Source organism: Bubalus bubalis, chromosome X (assembly GCF_019923935.1).
Source record: "Bubalus bubalis isolate 160015118507 breed Murrah chromosome X, NDDB_SH_1, whole genome shotgun sequence".
Lineage (NCBI taxonomy): Eukaryota > Metazoa > Chordata > Mammalia > Artiodactyla > Bovidae > Bubalus > Bubalus bubalis.
The window spans coordinates 142,023,750-142,043,875 of record NC_059181.1 but is presented as its reverse complement, the minus strand read 5'-3'; the positions used below and the strand labels follow the sequence as shown (position 1 = coordinate 142,043,875).

Below are 20,126 nucleotides of genomic sequence, written 5' to 3'. Positions count from 1 at the left end.
TGGGAACACAGACCAGGTTGTTTAGCACCTACACTTTCACAGTTATAACCGCAGCTCCGGGCAGCTCCTGGCATGGATGGAGGGAAAATGGAGAGGGAAGTGGGCTGGAGGAGGCCAGCCTTTTTCTTTGTCTCCTAGCACTAGGAGTAGCTTCCCTCCACCCCTAGTACCTTCCAGAGTGCAATGCTCCGGGAGTCTTCCTTTCTGCCTCTCCACTCGCCACAGCTCTACCCTGGAGACCGCAAGGCCATTGGCCATGTGTGTGCCCATTGCTTCTCCTGCCAAAGAATTGTGTATGATGGTGGCTTGGACGTCCGTTGTCAACAGTCATAAAAGTTTGAGTCCCTCCCCCTGCAAGTGCCCTGTGTACTCTTCTTTGTTCTTTAAAGCACCTGGAATCTGGGTAGAGGAGGAGGGAGACATCACAGGGTATATGAAGGGAGAGAGCAGCTCTGCACCAGCAAGCAGGGCTTTCCATTTACTTTCAATTTTGAGTGGCTGCCCACTTGGGCTCAGCTACTGAATCTCTCATGTTTTTCATGACCTACAGCAGTACATCTTCATTTCTGATACTGTTTATTTCAGCTTAGGAGACCCCTTGACTCAGCAACAATATTCCCTTTAACTAGGGATCCAGGGCTGTCCCACTGTCATGATAATGTTTTGTTCATGATAACCACCCTTCCTGTGCCCTCCCAGAGGAGACGGATCAAGAACTAAGATATGAAACTTGTAGAAAAAGAGATTAGACTTGTGGGGGGAGAGAGCATTGGAGGAATGTGGTCAAAAGGTAAAACTTGCAGTTATAAGATAAATGTTAGGGGTGTAACATACAACATGATAGTATAATTGACACTGCTATATACTCTTTATATATAGTCCATGAGGTTGCAAAAAGTCGGACACAACTGAGTGACTTTCACTTTCACTTCACTTATACACTTTATGACGGTTGTTAGAGAGTAAATCCTAAGGCATTCTCATCACAAGGAAAACTGTTTTTCTATTTAATTTTCTATCTATATGAGATGGTGGTTGTTCACTAAACTTACTGTAGTCATCATTTCATGATGTATGTAATTCAAATCATGCTGTACACTTTAAACATATACTGTTTGTATGAGTGTTGTTATTATTGTTGTTATTGTTTAGTTGTTGTTGTTTAGCTGCTCAGTTGTGTCCGACTCTGCCACCCCATGAACTGTAACACACCAGGCTTCCCTGTCCTTCACTGTCTCCCCAAGTTTGCTCAAACTCATGTCCATTGAGTCAGTGATGCCATCCAACCATCTCATCCTCTGTTGTCCCCTTCTCCTCCTGCCCTCAATCTTTCCCAGCATCAGGGTCTTTTCCAATGAGTCAGTTCTTCGCATCAGGTGGCCAAAGTATTGGACTTCAGCATCAGTCCTTCCAATGAATATTCAGGGTTGATTTCCTTTAGGATTGACTCATTTGATCTCCTTGCTGTCCAAGGCTCTCAAGACTTCTACAGCACCACAGTTTGAAAGCATCATTTTTTTTGACATTCAGCCTTCTTTATGGTCCAACTCACATTCATACATGACTACTGGAAAAACCATAGCTTTGACTACATGGAACTTTGTCAATAAAGTGATGTCTCTGCTTTTTAATACACTGTCTAGGTTTGTCATAGCTTTTCTTCCAAGGATCAAGCATCTTTTAATTTCATGGCTTCAGTCACTGTCCTACAGTGATGTTGGAGCCCAAGAAAATAAAATCTATCAATGTTTCCACTTTTCCCCCATCTATTTGCTATGAAGTGATGGGACCAAATGCCATGATCTTAGTTTTTTGAATGTTGAGTTTTAAAGCCAGTTTTTTCACTCTCCTCTTTCACCTTCATCAAGAGGGTCTTTAGTTCTTCTTTGCTTTCTGCCATAAGGGTGGGGTCATCTATGTATCTGAGGTTGTTGATATTTCTCCCAGCAATCTTGATTCCAGCTTGTGAGTCATATGGCCTGGCATTTTGCATAATGTACTCTGCATATAAGTTAAATAAGCAGGGTGACAATATATAGCCTTGCCGTACTCCTTTCCCAATTTTGAACCAGTCCTTTGTTCCATGTCTGGTTCTAACTGTTGCTTCTTGACCTGCATACAGGTTTCTCAGAAAACAGGTAAAGTGGTCTGGTATTCTCATCTCTTTAAGAGTTTTCCACAGTGTGTTGTGATCCACACAGTCAAAGGCTTTAGCATAATCAATGAAGCAGAAGTAGATGTTTATTTTGGAATTCCCTTGCTTTTTCGATGATCCAGTGGATGTTGGCAATTTGATCTCTGGTTTCTCTGCCTTTTCTAAATCCAGCTTGAACATCTGGAAGTTCTCGGTTCACATACTGCTGAAGCCTAGCTTAAAGGATTTTGAGTATAATCTTGCTATCATATGAAATGAGTGCAGTTGTATGGTACTTTGAACCTTCTTTGGCATTGCCTTTCTTAAGGAGTGCTGGATGTCAATTATATCGCAATAAAACCAGGGGGAATAAGGACCAAGATATCTGGTAGATGAATTTCTGTGTCTTAATTGAAAATTCCCTAGAGAATGATGACTTCTGAAATGAATTCAGTTCAGTTCAGTTCAGTCACTCAGTCGTGTCTGACTCTTTGCGACCCCATGAATTGCAGCACGCCAGGCCTCCCTGTCAATCACCAACTCCCGGAGTCTACCCAAACCCATGTCCATCGAGTCGGTGATGCCATCCAGCCATCTCATCCTCTGTCGTCCCCTTCTGCTCCTGCCCCCAATCCTTCCCAGCATCAGGGTCTTTTCCAATGAGTCAACTCTTTGCATGAGGTGGCCAAAGTATTGGAGTCTCAGCCTCAGCATCAGTCCTTCCAATGAACACCCAGGACTGGTCTCCTTTAGGATGGACTGGTTGGATCTCCTTGCAGTCCAAGGGACTCTCAAGAGTCTTCTCCAACACCACAATTCAAAAGCATCAATTCTTCAGCATTCAGCTTTCTTCACAGTCCAACTCTCACATCCATACATGACTACTGGAAAAACCATAGCCTTGACTAGATGGACCTTTGTTGGCAAAGTAATGTCTCTGCTTTTTAATATGCTATCTAGGTTGGTCATAACTTTCCTTCCAAGGAGTAAATGTCTTTTAATTTCATGGCTGAAATCACCATCTGCAGTGATTTTGGAGCCCCCCAAAATAAAGTCTGACACTGTTTCCACGGTTTCCCCATCTATTTCCCATGAAGTGATGGGACCAGAATGCTGAAATTAATACTAAGTCATAAGAAAAGTAGATGGTTGAAGCAAACTATTGCCTAGAAGCTAATGCCCTTTCCTTTGAGATGGTACCTATGGGACCCAGGGAGGGGAGAGAAAGAGAAAAAAAGAACTCAGGGACCAATCAGGTGGCTTGTTTCAATCCTGCCTCTCAGCACATAGCCTCTAATTCAGCTTAAAATGGGAAACAGAATCTCACAAGCAGCACAGTTACGGATACTGACCCAGAGTGGACTTCCTTCCTTTGAATGGACTCCATGAGGAACTGGAGCTTTGGTACCAGCAGCTGCCCCTTGCACCCATCCACCTCCTCGGGGAGTGCAGACGAATTTGGGTAAGTTTCTCCTTGTTCTTGAATCTCCCCTATTGATTGAGATTCTGAGTTTATTTGGTGGTGGAGCAGGTTACCTGCCCCCTCCTAGTAGGAAAGATAATGGGGAGGGGGGGCCCAGGTGAAACATCCGGGCATACCCACTCATGGTCTAGACACTGAGTGGGGCTCGGTTGAAAGATACTGAGGAATTCCTACCCAGTCAAAAGATGCTAGGTAGGGGGCTGGCTGAAAGATGCCAAGAGCATTGCCCACCCAGTGGAAAGGTAGTGGGTAGGGGGGCTCGATTGGGAAAAAAATCGAGGAATACCTGGTCCTCGGCTGAAAGATGCCGAGGTCGCTCCGTTGTAGGGGACTGAATGGTCTTGGCTGAGTGGTTAAGTAAGAGCCTGATCTGACACTTTTCCTCAATTTGACTGCCTTTATAGAATTTGTCAGGATAAAAGTGAGGAAAGTACATGAGAGCTTTGATGTGAAGAAAAGGGACAAGACTCCTCCCAGCTGGTTTTGGTTTTCTCAGGTGACTGAGAAATTTGTGGGAGTGGTGGAGGCCTAGTCCTCACACTGTCCAGTGGGCCCATAGGGAAACACACTCATTAATTAAAATACTTGCTCATCCGAGGGTCGCACATAAGAACTGGCCATTCAGCGACCTGAGCAGACATGGTGGTCGTAGATTGCTGGAGGCAGAATCTGAGACAAATAAGACGAGCTGAAATGACTCTGGGGTAACTCCTGGAAGAGTTAGGCTCACAAGCAGCACATGGGCCCACTACACAAGTTCACTAGTGATCTCTCAACAGAAATAAAGGGGTGTCAGAAAGCCAGCCTCTGACTAACACTCTAGCCAGGTTCATGTACAATACATATGGAGCTCATACTTGCAAGTACCTAGTTAATTGGAGAAATTATACTAAAAGAGATCTCAACCTAAAATGGCCAAATTTGGGTCCTTTTGATATTCTAAAATTGATATTTTTACATGAACAATTAGAAAAGGCCGGCTGTGCTTTGAGTGGTATCTAGAAGCTTCTAAAACAAGAAATGATAGAGTAACTTCTTTGCAGAAGACTTTGCCAGGTTGCAGGTCTAATTGAACTGGGAAGTCACGTTTGGCATTTATGCCATTTGGCTTTTGATTTTTGGGCATCACTTTACCATCTTTTGGGGGCACTCTTGTCACTTGGCTTTTGATTTCTGGGCATCTCTTTGCCTTTTGTTTCATTTGGAGTGTGACTCCTGGCTGGTGAAGTTCTGGTTTGGTTTGGTTTGTTGGTTTGGTTTGAGTGCCACAGACATCTGGTACAAACTGTTGGAGCTAATATGTGAATTAAGGTTCCACACCCGACCTGGGAACCCCTTGGGAAAATATTTTTAAATGATTGGTCAATCTATAGCTATGATACAATGACAAGAAAAATGGCCTGAAACTATTAGATCTTTATTGACATAGGATAGGAAAATGAACTGAAGTTCCCTTATGTCCAGGACTTCCTCCTGTAATCAACAGCCTGGGGCTGATCAAACCAAGACCCCTACTTCCCCAGAGGGGCAATCCCTGCTGAGACCAATCTGCCCTTGTTATCAGGGCCGAGTTGAGCACTATCTGGTCTAAATTTTGGCTATAAAACTATGGTCACAAAAAAAAAATACAATTTTTGACAATGTGGTCACAATATTCTTTAGACTCCAGAGGAAGCTTGAAGAAAAAATATCCTTTAAGAATTCTTGCCCTGAGGAAATAATTCCTCCTATACCTTTAGACCAGATCTCTCTGGATCTAGACCATATCTAATTCCTGAAACCAAAAGGAACTAAAAGGGGAACAAAGCCTTTTAAAATCTTACTCCATTTTGATGTTTGGCAAAACTAATACAGTGTTTCAGGTTTAAAAATAAAAAAAAAATAAAAAAATAAAATCTTACTCCAACCATTTTTTATGCATAACTAAGTTTGGAAAACAAAGCTATAGGATCTCTTGTGTCTGTTTGGATGTATGTATGTCTCAGTGTGTGTCTTTGTTTCTTTTGATAATATTGCTGATTGCTGAGATCACTTTGTAAATGAGCTCTAATCTAATTGGCCTTAAAAAATAAAGTAAAACTCAATCCAATTGTTTGGTTGTGGCCAATTACCTATGTCTACCTATGTCTAGTACTTCTGGGTTACCTTGGTGGATTTCTGTTCTCTAGGGATACCCACTAGGAAATTTATTTTAGATGAGTGTTCAATCCTGTTCTATCTTCATGATATTACTAGATGGGATTCTCTCACCTGGCCAATTAATAATACTTGCTCTGGGGGTGCTGGCCATAGATTTAAGTTTTCTCTTAGGGTCATTTAAACTCAGAGTGATGATCTAAGTCTCAATTTAAAAAATTAACCTCTCATCTATGAAAAGGAAAATTCCCACAATTATGGGGTGGATCTATATGGTTAATATCAGGCTATGGTCATTTAAAAGCTCCTTTATGTTGGAAAGGGTTAAATCATACTAAAAATGATCAACCTGGTAATCATGAGACAAGCCTGGGTGCTTTATGAACTATGTCTATTATTACCCTTAGAGAGAGTGATTGGTATGGAACTCAGTGGATTTGTGGAACTAATTTATGGCCTTCACATCTACAGGGATGGATATGACGGTGTAGCCTGGGATCCCCATGAATTTAAGGTCATACATGTTAATGCGAATTAGAGGTAACCCTAACCAATCTACCATTGGTATGATCCCAATGGGTCAAAGATCTATATTCTACTGGTATGACAATTTAGCAGCTTGTGCATGCGTGTGTGTGTGTGTGTGTGTGTGCCTTCAATGCAGTTGGAGGATGTAATTGACCATATCTAAGCCTTAACAACTTACATAAGCTTTAAATGATAGTAATTGGGCTATTAGCCCATTGAATTCTGAGATCTCTATGATAAGAAATGCATTGCTACACAACTGCAAGGCCCTTGACACCTTACAGCATCTCAGGGAGATGTCTGTGCTATAATTCAAACTGAATGCTGTATTTTCATACCTGGTAAATCCTTTAATGTAACACATTTAAACCACATGAAAAATCAGATTTCTGCTTTAAGTCTTGACGATCTTTTTTTAAAAAAACTGGTGTGGGAGGCTCATGGCTAAAATATTTACTTTTAATTCCACTAAGATGACATCACCCTTATGGCAGAAAGTGAAGAGGAACTAAAAAGCCTCTTGATGAAAGTGAAAGAGGAGAGTGGAAAAGTTGGCTTAAAGCTCAACATTCAGAAAACTGAAATCATGGCATCTTGTCCCATCACTTCATGGGAAATAGATGGGGAAACAGTGGAAACAATGTCAGACTTTATTTTTGGGGGCTCCAAAATCACTGCAGATGGTGACTGCAGCCATGAAATTAAAAGACACTTACTCCTTGGAAGGAAAGTTATGACCAACCTGGATAACATATTAAAAAGCAGACATATTACTTTGCCAACAAAGGTCTGTCTAGTCAAGACTATGGTTTTTCCTGTGGTCATGTATGGATGTGAGAGTTGGACTGTGAAGAAAGCTGAGCACTGAAGAATTGATGCTTTTGAACTGTGGTGTTGGAGAAGACTCTTGAGAGTCCCTTGGACTGCAAGGAGATCCAACTAGTCCATCCTAAAGGAGACCAGTCCTCAGTGTTCATTGGAAGGACTGATGCTGAGGCTGAGACTTTGGCCACCTCATGTGAAGAGTTGACTCATTGGAAAAGACCTTGATGCTGGGAAGGACTGGGGGCAGGAGCAGAAGGGGACGACAGAGGATGAGATGGCTGGATGGCATCACCGACTCGATGCACATGAGTTTGGGTGAACTCTGGGAGTTGGTGATGGACAGGGAGGCCTGGCGTGCTGCGATTCATGGGATCACAAAGAGTCGGATACAATTGAGCATGAACCTCAAAGGTGTGCTGAGTGAAAGAAGCTAGTCACTAAAGTTGCGTTCTATATGATTCCATTTATATGACTTTCTTGAAAAGATAGAACTACACTTATGGAGAGATCAGTGGGTGCCAGAGTATATTGCTAGGGGGAGGGTATCAGTATAAAGGGATTGTAGAAGGGAGTTCTTTGGGGAGTGATAACGCTACTGTATAAAGAGACTATTAAAACGCATAGAACTGTATGCCCTCCTCCCTCGCTAAAACCCCTACTTTTCCTAGCTTCCCTTGCTGCTAAGTTTTAGACATTTAACTTAGGTTCTGCCAATCTGATGCTAGTGATTTCTAAGTTCTCCCTCGCCTCTCCACCAGAGTTGGTCCAAGAAGCCCAACCTAGAGTCTGTTCCACTATCTTTCCCACAGATTATAACCTAATATATCTATAATATGTATTTGCTAATTTAAACTAGTTGAGTGGATTCTGTTGTGTAAAAGCAAGAATGATTATTGACATATCTATGTATGACTGATGGTACTGTGCAATTCCAGCCCATGTCCTGCTTCTTGAACATACCATTGAACCATGATAATCAGTTATTAACCATGGCAAGCCACCATTTTCAGAGAGGATCATTTGGATGTCCTTTTAAAATGGCTAAAGGAGGAGCTGTGAATCCTTGCATGCCAAGTACTCCATAACAATTCCTTAGCACCTGGAATGGTGAAATATTGATTCTAGGTAGATTGGTCAGTTAATTGCAAAGAAGGCTCCAACAATTCCTTCCATTGCTAGATGTGCAGCCCTTTGCACTGAGACTATGCCAGTCTTTCCATCAAGAAGTGGAGTCTATTTCTCTACCCTCTTGAATCTGAGCTGGTCTGTGACTTGGCCTTGACCTATACAATGTGGTGGTGGTGGGGGCAGATGCTGTAGGAGTTCTGAGCCTAGTCAAGGAGGCTCTTGGAACCTTGAAACCTCCATATCTGGAAGCCTGGAAGCTTAAATCTCCTGGAGAACTCTGAAATATATAGACTCCTGAGCCACTCTTCAAGCAGAGCTCCTGAGCACAAGTCCAGGAAGGCATGTCTACCCCACCCACAACTCCATCCCCACCCCAAAAGCTAGCCTGGAAAATACTGACTTGTTATCTGCATGTGACACAAAGGACCAATAGCTCTTGACCCTATCCTCTCCAAGGTCCCACATTGCTGGCAGCAGGGGCAGTAACTGGGAGTTTTCCAGGAGGGCAGAGCAAAGTCCCTGAGTGCTATATGGGCATATATTAATGTAAACCATCCAAAAGCTGTCCTCGGACAGCAGGGCACAGAGGAAGGAGCATCTGGGCTCTCTCCAATACACATTTTGCAGGCTGGCCACTCTTTTCTAATTCTTGCTCCCTGTCAAAGTTGTCTTGCAGGTTCAGTCTCACCAGAACAGAACTTTGTTTTGTGTGCATGAGTAGACAGAACTGAGAGGAAAGAAAGAGTCCACACTGGGTGGCTCAGGCCCTGCTCTCCTATCCCACATGAGGCAGTTCCATCCATCTTGGCCTATGAGATCCCCTCTGCTCTATCCTGTGGGCTTGTGATTGGCGTCACATACCACTGAAGCCTTGTGGTCTGCTGACAAAGGTGTTCTCCTCGACCAAACTCTAGCTAGTTTCCTCTGAGCCCTCTTCTCACTTAAGCCTCAATCTTGGTCAATAAAGATGTGAACAAACACTAAAATAGTTTTTAACAGCTCAGGGTCTCCTCCCAAGGATGATCTTAGTCCCCTTCAAAGTGCCTGTGTTAGAAAACTCAAGGCTACCAAAATAGACTGTTTCTTCCAGGCAGAAGCAGAACATAGGGTCCCTTTCTCCCAGGTTCTGTGGGAGGGGAGGACCTAAATATTGACAGGCACCAGTTAATAAACCCAGATGGGTTTCACACTGACTCCCCTCAAACAACTTTCCACTTTTTGTAATTTTTCACTTCCCTGACTCTACTGAACCTTCACTTCCTTCCTTATTCCTTCATTTTCCCTTTAAAAACACCCAGTCATTTCTGTACAAATCAAAGTTCACACTGGAATATTTTCTGTGTTGCAATATTATGTTACTGATTAAAATCTGTCCTGACCACTTTAGTGTCTGGCTTTGTTTATCTTTGATACTACCACCAACTGCAACTTGTATCCAAATCTTCTGTGTTAGATGCTACTGTTATTCAGATGGCAAGTGCCAAAGGAAAAAGAGGGAGGAAAAGTGACTGCGCACTAGCTGCATGAGTGGGATGAGATTTTAGCCTTCTTTTGCTTCTCACTCAATACAACTATTTCTTTTGATGTTGCTTTGAAGTTGTTTTGCAGCAAGTAAAAAAAAAATTATAGATGTGAAAAAGCATGTTCTCCACCAATACTTTTACAGACCAAATGCCAGTCTAGGATGACAGAGCTGATCCTAAATATGATGAATCGCTGAAGACACTAGAAGGTTAAGTTAACCCTCCAGAACTCATCTTGTCTCCTGGCTACTCAGGAATTCAGGAAAATAGCAGTGACAAGAAAGGTTGTACGGGAGGAATTTTGGAAGCCAAAGGCTTCCTCATTTCACGTTTTCTAAAATAAAACTGCGCACTGTCATTACAGATTTTCGGGCTTGAAGCCTCCTCTCTGTGACTCCGCTTAAGGATGGTGGAAGGGTTCAGGGCTTCTGCTCAGGGACTTGGGCTGATTGCTTCTGCGTGATTCTTATCACAAGCAGTGGTTTATCTTGGTGTATGCACGCGTGTCGCGCCCCCACAGCGCACGCGCCCCCACAGCGCACGCGCCCCCACAGCGCACGCGCCCCCACAGCGCACGCGCCCCCACAGCGCACGCGCCCCCACAGCGCACGCGCCCCCACAGCGCACGCGCCCCCACAGCGCACGCGCCCCCACAGCGCACGCGCAGTGCAATGGAGCGGAGAGAAAGACCCTTAACTGGGTCTGCTGCATTAGTATCTGCTTTCCTGGTGAAATAGGGAACGGACAGGCCACCTCTTAGTGCAAGGCCAGGTGAGCATTTCAGTTGCCAGCCCAGAGAGAATGGCAGAGGCTTTGAATTTGTCCTTTTCAAGATGTAGGATATCGGGTGATTAGGGGAGCAAGGAAAGGGAAGGGTTGTTTTTTTTTTTTTTTTCCCCATGCAGATGGCCTTTTCTTCCTCTGGGGGATAGAGAGGGTTTATGAGACAGATTACCTTATTGGTAATTCCAGACATGTTGATTAAAATTACGTTTCTGGGAGAAATTGAAACAATTGGATCATGTATTAAATCTAGTTTCATGAGCTTTGGGGCTTCCCTGATAGCTCAATTGGTAAAGAATCCGCCTGCAATGCAGGAGAACCCGGTTTGATTCTTGGGTTGGAAAGATCCCCTGGAGAAGGGATAGACTACCCACTCCTGTATTCTTGGGCTTCTCATGAGGCTCAGCTGGTAAAGAATCCGTCTGCAATTCGGGAGACCTGGGTTTGATCCCTGGGTTGGGAAGATGCCCTGGAGAAGGGAAAGACTACCTACTCCAGTATTCTGGGCTGTGGTTTTCTTTTTATCATCAGCTACCCTTTACCCCCATCCCCCATCCCACCCCAGTTCACAAAAGAGGAAACGAGTAGCTGATGATCATTTAGAGGGGGAAATGTTTAGCTTTGGGCTTCCCAGGTGGTGCTTGTGGTAAAGAAGCCGCCTGCCAATGCAGGAGACACAAGAGATGTGGGTTTGATACCTGGGTTGGGAATATCCCCTGGAGTAGGAAATGGCAACCCACTCCAGCATTCTTGCCTGGGAAATCGACGGACAGAGAAGCCTAGCTGGCTACAGTGCATGGGGTAGCGAAGAGTCAGACATGACTGAGCAACTGAGCACAGCACATCTCCCTAGAACCTGAGACTGGGGAGAGTGGCATGGTATCTATCTTATTCCCTTCTGGGTTCCCATTGTGTACCAGGTATGACAATGAATCAATGCTCAGTAAATATTTCTTTTACATTTGATTGACAAGGCACAGTTTAAAACACCTGTGAAGAAATATGTTGCCCATCACATTGGCAAAGACTTCAAAAGATAGGACCAGTGTTGCAAATGACAAGATCACAGCAGCATTCTCTCACACTTTGAGAGAGAGTCGAGTTGTCTTTCTGGAAAGCAACTTGGCAATAGGTGTCCAAACCTAAAAGGATTGGTTGGCTTGCCTTTGAGCTAGCAATTCCTCTTCTGGTAATTGATCCCCTAAACTAAAGGGCTTATCAATGGTATTGAAGGGAGAGCAGAGCTTGCCACACCAAAATATGCCCCTTTGGCATATTGATCATTTGGGGCTGGTTATTTCTGAGATGCTACAGACAGAGGAGAAGCTCTGAAAACCAAGTAGAAGTTACTCTTTTATAAGATACCTTTACACTTCTAAGGGAAATCTCCGTTTGTAAGGGTATCTCCTGCTCCCAGAAAGAGGGGGTGGGGGATGGATGACTTTATCTCCTGAAACTCTTTATCAGTGGAGAAAGACTTTAGTCTGCATCACAACTTTACCCTTGTTTACTCTTTCTTTCCTGGTTCCCTCCTGTAACCGCCCCCCACCCCCAACATCTCCTTTTGTCTTTAGCTGGAGATGTTATTTAATGTGGTAGTTTGGGCCATTTGGGCGAGTTACTCAGTTTTCCTAGGTCTCTCCTGTGTATACAGGAGGTATCTATGTTTTTAAACTTGTTTGTTTTTCTCCTGTGTATTTGTCTTTTATTATGGAGGGGAGAGGGGAGTCTCAGTCAAGAATCTAGAAGGGCAGAGGGAACTTTGTTTTTCCTCTCTATGCATAGAAATTGAACCACAATGAAGTATACTGTCCATGTGTTTTCCAATAATTAAATATGAGAAAGTAATGCCATAGAAGAATAAACAACACCTTGGAAAGATCTTTATAAGATTTTATTTCAATGTAGAAACAAGATAGTATGTGGATAAATGTTACATTTAAACTTTATTTATGTTTAAGTAGATGGGAAAAATAATGTAAGCAAAATGCCATGATGCTCTGAATGGTTATCTGACATACAAGGTATCAGATGGTTTTTATTTTCTACTATTGGTTTATATATATATTTTCCAAATGTTCCCCACTTTTATAATGAGGCAATTAGAATTAAATAGAGCATCTTTGCCCCCTGGTGGTTTATTCAGTAATGGTCCTTAGTCTGAGGAAGGAATATTGCATCCACTCAGACAGAAGAGCAGATACTACTGCAGGCCTTATTCCCAAGGCAGAACTTTCAAAATTCCCAAATCTTTTGCTAGGACAAGTGGTTGTGTCCTAGAGGAGCAGTGTTGTGAAACTCTCTGTTTCACAACAGAGTTTCATATTGTCCTCATATTGACCATGTGGGGACTATATGCCCTCAGCTCCCATGAGACAGAAACAGCAGCAGTAGGGAGAGGAAAATAGGTTCAGGGATCAGCAGAGCACTGGAGGCAGGGCCTTTGCCATCAGAAGGCTAAAGAGGGCAGGCCACTGGAGTTGGGATGGCGACCTTGGGATTGGAGGGGTGGGGACCCACTAAAGTGGGAGTACAGGGCAGAATGGATTTGGTGACTGTCTGTGGATGATCAATAAGAGGGAGGGCACGAAGAGCACTGGGGATGAGTGAGAGATGGTAGTGTGGCCTGCAAGGGGACCAAAGGGGGCAGAATACAGGGAAGGTTAAGAGATCTGGGCTGGGCCTATGACCACTGAATCTAGCCAGACAGACTCCTCTGGCCCACGACCTCCCTTGTCATGATGTCAGGGCACCCTCTCTGCATTTCTTAGGGGTTCAGCTTTTACTAGGATCCCCAAAGGAAGAGGAAAATTCCAAAAACAATGGCTTTCAAACTTTCTGTGAGTCATGATTTCAGGGATCCCTTTGAACCCAACTCCTACTACACAGTTTCATGTGAAGGGCCTGGAGCACCCCATAGCATTGATATACTGTTTCATAAACTGCTTTTATCATTTGCTGTTTTGCCATAACTGGAAATGTGAGTAGTTTTTATTTTGTTTTGCTGAATGTGGTGCTGACTCACCCCTTTTCTCTCCAACCTCTGGGCCCATGGATGTGTGTTTGTTTTTGTTTTTAGGCTCATTGCTGCTCATATCTGCCTGTTGGAGCACTTTTGTGGCCACTGCAGCTCACCTGATGGAAGGCTTTTGTCACTGAAGTAGGGAGGTCATCTGATTTGGCACCTACAGGAAGCCACCCTGATTGCAGGATTTCCAGCCTTCTCCTACATGTAAATCATCAATAAACATGACGTGACAATTAAGACTGAGTGAGAGATAGCAGAAACAAATGGCAAAACCAAATCTCCAAAGGCCTCAGATATTGGAAATGTCTGCTTTAGTTCGAAGAAGAAATGTATTCCACTCATTTTGTAGACCTAGAAAGTAAAATTGATCTCTTCGGTATATATTTTTTGACTTAGTTTTTAAAAAATACTGATCTATATATTTGCCTGCACTGGGTCTTAGTTACAGCACACAGGATCTTTGATTTTTATTGCAGCATGTGGGTCTTTGTTATGGCATGTGGGATCTAGTTCCCTGATCAGGAACTGAACCTGGGTTCCCTGCATTGTGAGCTTGGAGTCTTGGCCCTGGAGCACCAGCAAAGTCCTTCTTTGGTGTATTTAAAGAAACTAGAAGAACTGGAAACACGAACAAGGAATAAAGGGCTACCCAAAATGACCAGGTTTCTTCTTTCTCTCCTCTCACTGACCAATTCAGTCCAGAAGCATTAGTGGAGGCCAAGCAATGCAGGTATTTGTGTTGGAGGAGCTTTTGTGATCCTATATTATGTGGTGTTAGCTGAGGGCAGGATGAGAAGAGCTTCCACGTTGGGGATGGTGTCAGGGGCCTGACGTGGGGTGTCAAAGTCCAGGTAAGGCCAGGAGAGCGATTCCAGGGGCAGGGGGTGGTTAGTAGCAGTTGGCCCAAGTTTTTAGAACCTGAGAGGATGTTGAGGATATTCATGCAGGGAGGTCTGGAAAGATGTTTCAGGATCTGATGACAGTAAGGACAGCTACATGGGATGGGAAGTAACTTGAATTGTGTCCTACAAAAATTCATATGTCAAAGTCTGCTATAAACTTAGGGTTTGTGTCTCCCCAAAGTTCATATGTGAAATCCTAACCCCACAATGTGGTGGTATGTGGAAGTAGGGTCTTTGGGAGGTGATTAGGTCATGAGGATGGAGCCTTCATGAATGAGATTAGTGCCCTTAATTCTAAAAGAGACCCCAGAGAGCTCCCTTCCCTCTACTGCCATGTGAGAAAGATGGCCATCTATGAACTAGAAAGTAGGTCCTCATAAGACATGGAATCTGCCCCTGCCTTGATCCTGGACTTCCCAGCTTCCAAAACTGAGAAATCAACTTCTGCTGTTTATAAGCTACCCAGTCTATGGAATCCTGTTATAGCAGCTGGACTGGACTGATAAAATTCTAATTCCTAGTACCTCAGAATGTGAACATAGTTGGAGATAAAGTCTTCACAGAGGTAATCAAGTTAGGATGAGATGATGAAGAGTGGGCCCTAATCCAATATGACTGGTGTCTTAATGAAAATGGTAAATTTGGACATATAGAGATATATACAGAGGGAGAAGATGGCCAAGGAGAGAGCCATGGAACACATTCTCCCTCACAACTTTTAGAAGGAACCAACCTTGCCAATACCTTGATTTGGGGCTTTGAGTCTCCAGAACTGTGAGATAGCAAATTTTTGTTATTGAAATCACCCAGTTTATGGTACTTGGTTAAGGTAGCCCTTAACAAATGCAGTAACCCAGCTCAGGGGTTTGGAACCTGAGCTCTATAAAAGAGAGTCAACACAGTTGAGGGTGAGGAATGAGCAGGGTAGTGGTGAGGATGGTCTGGTGTGGGTGTTAGAGCCTAAACTGGGCAAGAAGGATGTCTAGGCAGGACCCAGCCCAGTCCAGGTTGAGCTGATAAGAAACCAAGCAATGTAGAAATCATTTCATAATGTATATGTATTTCAAAACATCACATTGCACAACTTAAAATATACAATTCTTATATGTTAATGAGATCTCAAAAACTGCTCAAATATAATATGAATTAGGATGGTGCAATATGCTATAGAACTACATGAAAGGGGAACCTATCTGTACCTGAAAAATCTGAACTGGGATCAGCAAAACATATCCTGGTTCCTGCCTCAATTTCCTAGAGTAAAAGGAGACATGGGCCTTTAAGTGCTCTACAGATACACCTGTCACTAACTCTGGAATATGTTTGGAAAAAAATAGTAACCAAGCATAGTGAAGAAGGCTTTCAGTAGCAAAGGGTGGGAGGTTGGATCATGGCAAAACATGTTAGAGTCTAAAAGATGATGACAGTCTGTGGGAGCAGCTTTGGCCAGAGTGTCTGAGCTTGGGTGAAGTGAGATGGGCATCCACAGGGAAGGGTGAAACCAGCCTGGACTGTCAGAACCTAAGTGGGGTGAGCTGAGGGTGGCAAAGGCAGCACTTAAAATCTTTTTAAAATGTGTTGAAACCTCACACTGAGAACTATAAAACAGTACTGAAATGGAGGAAATGTATTCATGTATTTTTTATTTATATAGTCTTTTTTAATATATATTTTTATTTATTTTATTTGACTGTGTCAGGCCTTAGTTGCAGCTTGTGGCATCTTCCATCTTTTTTGCAGCATGTGGGATGTTTAGTTGTGGCATGTAGGAGCTAATTCCCTGACCAGGTATTGAACCCGAGCCCCTTTCATTGGGAGCGTGGAGTCTTAACCACTGGACCATCAGGGAAGTCCCATTATATAGTTTTGATGCTTTGACATCTGGGGCCTTGCTGACACTGGAGGGACTGCCCCTGCCAGGGTTGGTCAATTCCTAGAGAGAGTCAAGAACTTACCTGTGAGCATACCTTTCAAAAGCAAGTCAACCAATTCAAAGCCTATACCCCCAATCACTAATTATCTCCTTTATTGGGCTGTCACACTTAGGGCCACTGTTCACCTGCCCTAATCACACCAGGGCCAGGCACTAGGCAACTAGGGACAGCCCCTATGACCCAGAGCCCACTAAAATTATTCAAACTAGCCATGTTCAATCTGCTTAACCTGCCTCACCAGTAGAAACCACAATAAAGGTTCTTGCTCCCCATTTACCTGCTCCTTTTGCCTCCTGACCAACCCAGGGCCTTCCTCATGTGGTTCCTCATGAGGTGATCCCTCCTCTTGGGAACTGCTACAAACCATCTTTTCAATGGCAGTCATCTCCTAATCTGTTGGCCTTACCATACCTGAATAATAATAAACCTATGTTAAAAAAGAAGACCTAAATTAAATGGATACATATGCAAAAAATCATGAATTGGAAGGCTCAATATTATGAAGCGATCTATTCTCCCAAAATAAATATATAGAGGCAACACAATCCCAATGAAAACCTCAGCAGTTTATGCATATGTGTGCATGAAAATTAATATGTTATTTCTGAAATTTATATGGAAATGCAAAGGCCAGGAATAACCAGGACAATCATGTCCTGGATGGCTTATACCAGGAGATACCAAGACCTATTATAAAGCTACAATAATTAAATGAGTATTGTATTTGTATGAGGATCGACAAATTAACCAACAGAACTGATCAGAGATTCCAGGAACAAACCCACATAGATAATCTGATTTGTGATATTACAGGACACTAAAGAAAGGAGGAGCCTGGTAGGCTGCTGTCCATGGGGTCACTAAGAGTCGGACACGGTTGAGCGACTTCACTTTCACTTTTCACTTTCATACATTGGAGAAGGAGATGGCAACCCACTCCAGTGTTCTTGCCTGGAGAATCCCAGGGACTGCAGAGCCTGGTGGGCTGCAGTCCACGGGGTTGCTGAAGGTCAGACATGACTGAGCGACTTCACTTTCACTTTTCACTTTCATACATTGGAGAAGGAGATGGCAACCCACTCCAGTGTTCTTGCCTGGAGAATCCCAGGGACGGGGGAGCCCGGTGGGCTGCCGTCTATGGGGTTGCACAAAGTCGGACACGACTGACGGAACTTAGCAGCAGCAGCAGCAAAGAAAGGATGTCTTTTTCCAGTCAGTGGTACTGGGTAAATTTGGCAGTCCCCAACCCTTTTGGCACCAGGGATCGGTTTCATGGAAAACAATTTTTCCATGGATACGGGGGTGGGTGGGGAGATGGTTTGGGGATGATTGAAGCACATTACATTTATTGTGCACTTTATTGCTAATCTAATACCACCGTTGATCTTATAGGAGGTAGGAGGTACTGGTCTGGGGCCCGGAGGCTGGGAACCCTTAATTAGATATCCAAATAGAGAAACAGTGAATGTTGATCCCTGTCTTACCTTACACAGAAATTAATTCCAAGATGAACTGCTGATCTAAATGTGAAACGTGAAACAGTAGAACTTTCAGAATATCTTTATAATAATGGTCATGGAAAAACTATGCAAAGGTATTGAACAGATTACATGGAAAGACAAAAGAAAAATACTAAAAATGAAAAAGGCTTCACCTTACTGGCAATCAAAGAAGTGAAGATGAAATTCATTAATAGGTACCCTTCTTGTTTGTCAGATACAATTGTTATAAAGTAATAGTTTACTTTTAGCAAGGGTGTAATAATATGGGTTGCCTTATAATAAACTGTGGAAAATTCTGAAAGAGATGGGAATACCAGACCACCTGACCTGCCTCTTGAGAGACCTATATGCAGGTCAGGAAGCAACAGTTAGAACTGGACATGGAGCAACAGACTGGTTCCAAATAGGAAAAGGAGTACATCAAGGCTGTATATTGTCACCCTGCTTATTTAACTTCTTTACAGAGTACATCATGAGAAACGCTGGGCTGAAAGAAGCACAAGCTGGAATCAAGACTGCCGGGAGAAAGATCAATAACCTCAGATATGCAGATGACAGCACCCTTACGGCAGAAAGTGAAGAGGAACTCAAAAGCCTCTTGATGAAAGTGAAAGAGGAGAGTGAAAAAGTTGGCTTAAAGCTCAACATTCAGAAAATGAAGATCATGGCATCTGGTCCCATCACTTCATGGGAAATAGATGGGGAAACAGTGGAAACAGTGTCAGACTTTATTTTTGGGGGCTCCAAAATCACTTCAGATGGTGACTGCAGCCATGAAATTAAAAGACGCTTACTCCTTGGAAGGAAAGTTATGACCAACCTAGACAGCATATTTAAAAGCAGAGACATTACTTTGCCAACAAATGTCTGTCTAGTCAAGGCTATGGTTTTTCCTGTGGTCATGTATGGATGTGAGTTGGACTGTGAAGAAAGTTGAGCACCAAAGAATTGATGCTTTTGAACTGTGTTGTTGGAGAAGACTCTTGAGAGTCCCTTGGACTGCAAGGAGATCCAACCAGTCCATCCTAAAGGAGACCAGTCCTGGGTGTTCATTGGAAGGACTGATGCTGAAGCTGAAATTCCAGTACTTTGGCCACCTCATGCGAAGAGTTGACTCATTGGAAAAGACACTGATGCCGGAGGTGGGGGGGGGTTGAGGGCAGGAGCAGAAGGGGACGACAGAGGATGAGATGGCTGGATGTCATCACAGACTCGATGCACATGATTTGGGGTGAACTCCGGGAGTTGGTGATGGACAGGGAGGCCTGATGTGCTGCGATTCATGGGGTTGCAAAGAGTAAGACATGACTGAGCGTCTGAACTGAACTGATACTTTTTTAACAGAAGTGAAAATTTATGTAACTGTTCCAAAAATCAATCTGAGAAAATCTATCAACAGTCTGAAGAATGTTCATGGCTTTGATACGATTCCAATTCTAGAATTCTCACCTAAAGCATGAGCACAAAAGCAGATAAACATATATAAGGAAATGTTTATTATAGCATCCCTTAAAATAGCAAAAGAATTAGAAACAAATTAATATTGTCTAATTTGGGAATGCTATACAAAAAAAAAAGTTTTTAATGACTGGAATAACCACGATGGTGGGGTCACTCACCTAGAGCCAGACATCCTGGAGTATGAAGTCAAGTGGGCCTCAGGGAAACGTTACTACAAATAATGGTAGTGGAGGTGATGGAATTCCACTTGAGCAATTTTAAAATCCTAAAAGATGATGCTGTTAAAATGCTGCACTCATAACAAAACCAATACAATATTGTAAAGTTAAAAAATAAAATAAATAAATAAATAAAAACAACAAAAACTCAAAAAAAAAAATGCTGCACTCATTATGTCAACAAATTTAGAAAACTCAGCAGTGGCCACAGGACTGGAAAAGGTCAGTTTTCATTCCAATCCCAAAGAAGGGCAATGCCAAAGAATGTTCAAACTACTGCGCAATTGCACACATTTCACATGCCAGCAAGGTTATGCTCAAAATTCTTCAAGCTAAGCTTCAGCAGCATGTGAACCAAGAACTTCCAGATGTTCAAGCTGGATTTAGAGAAGGCAGAGGAACCAGAGATCAAACTGCCAGCATATGGCAATCATGGATCATGGAGAAAGCAAGGAAATTCTAGGAAAACATCTGCTTTGTTGACTACACTAAAGCCTTTGACTTGTGTGGATCAAACAAACGATGGAAAATTCTTAAAGAG

The 20,126-nt window shown here is 43.1% G+C and overlaps 1 long non-coding RNA gene across 1 annotated transcript; it reads left to right on the top strand.

Moving 5' to 3' along the window:
* The first annotated feature begins 10,335 nt into the window (after positions 1-10,335).
* LOC112582172 lies at positions 10,336-14,226 on the top strand. Its single transcript, XR_003106735.3, has 2 exons — positions 10,336-10,528; positions 13,620-14,226. It is a non-coding gene; the product is annotated as an uncharacterized LOC112582172 (long non-coding RNA).
* Positions 14,227-20,126: the final 5,900 nt, after the last annotated feature.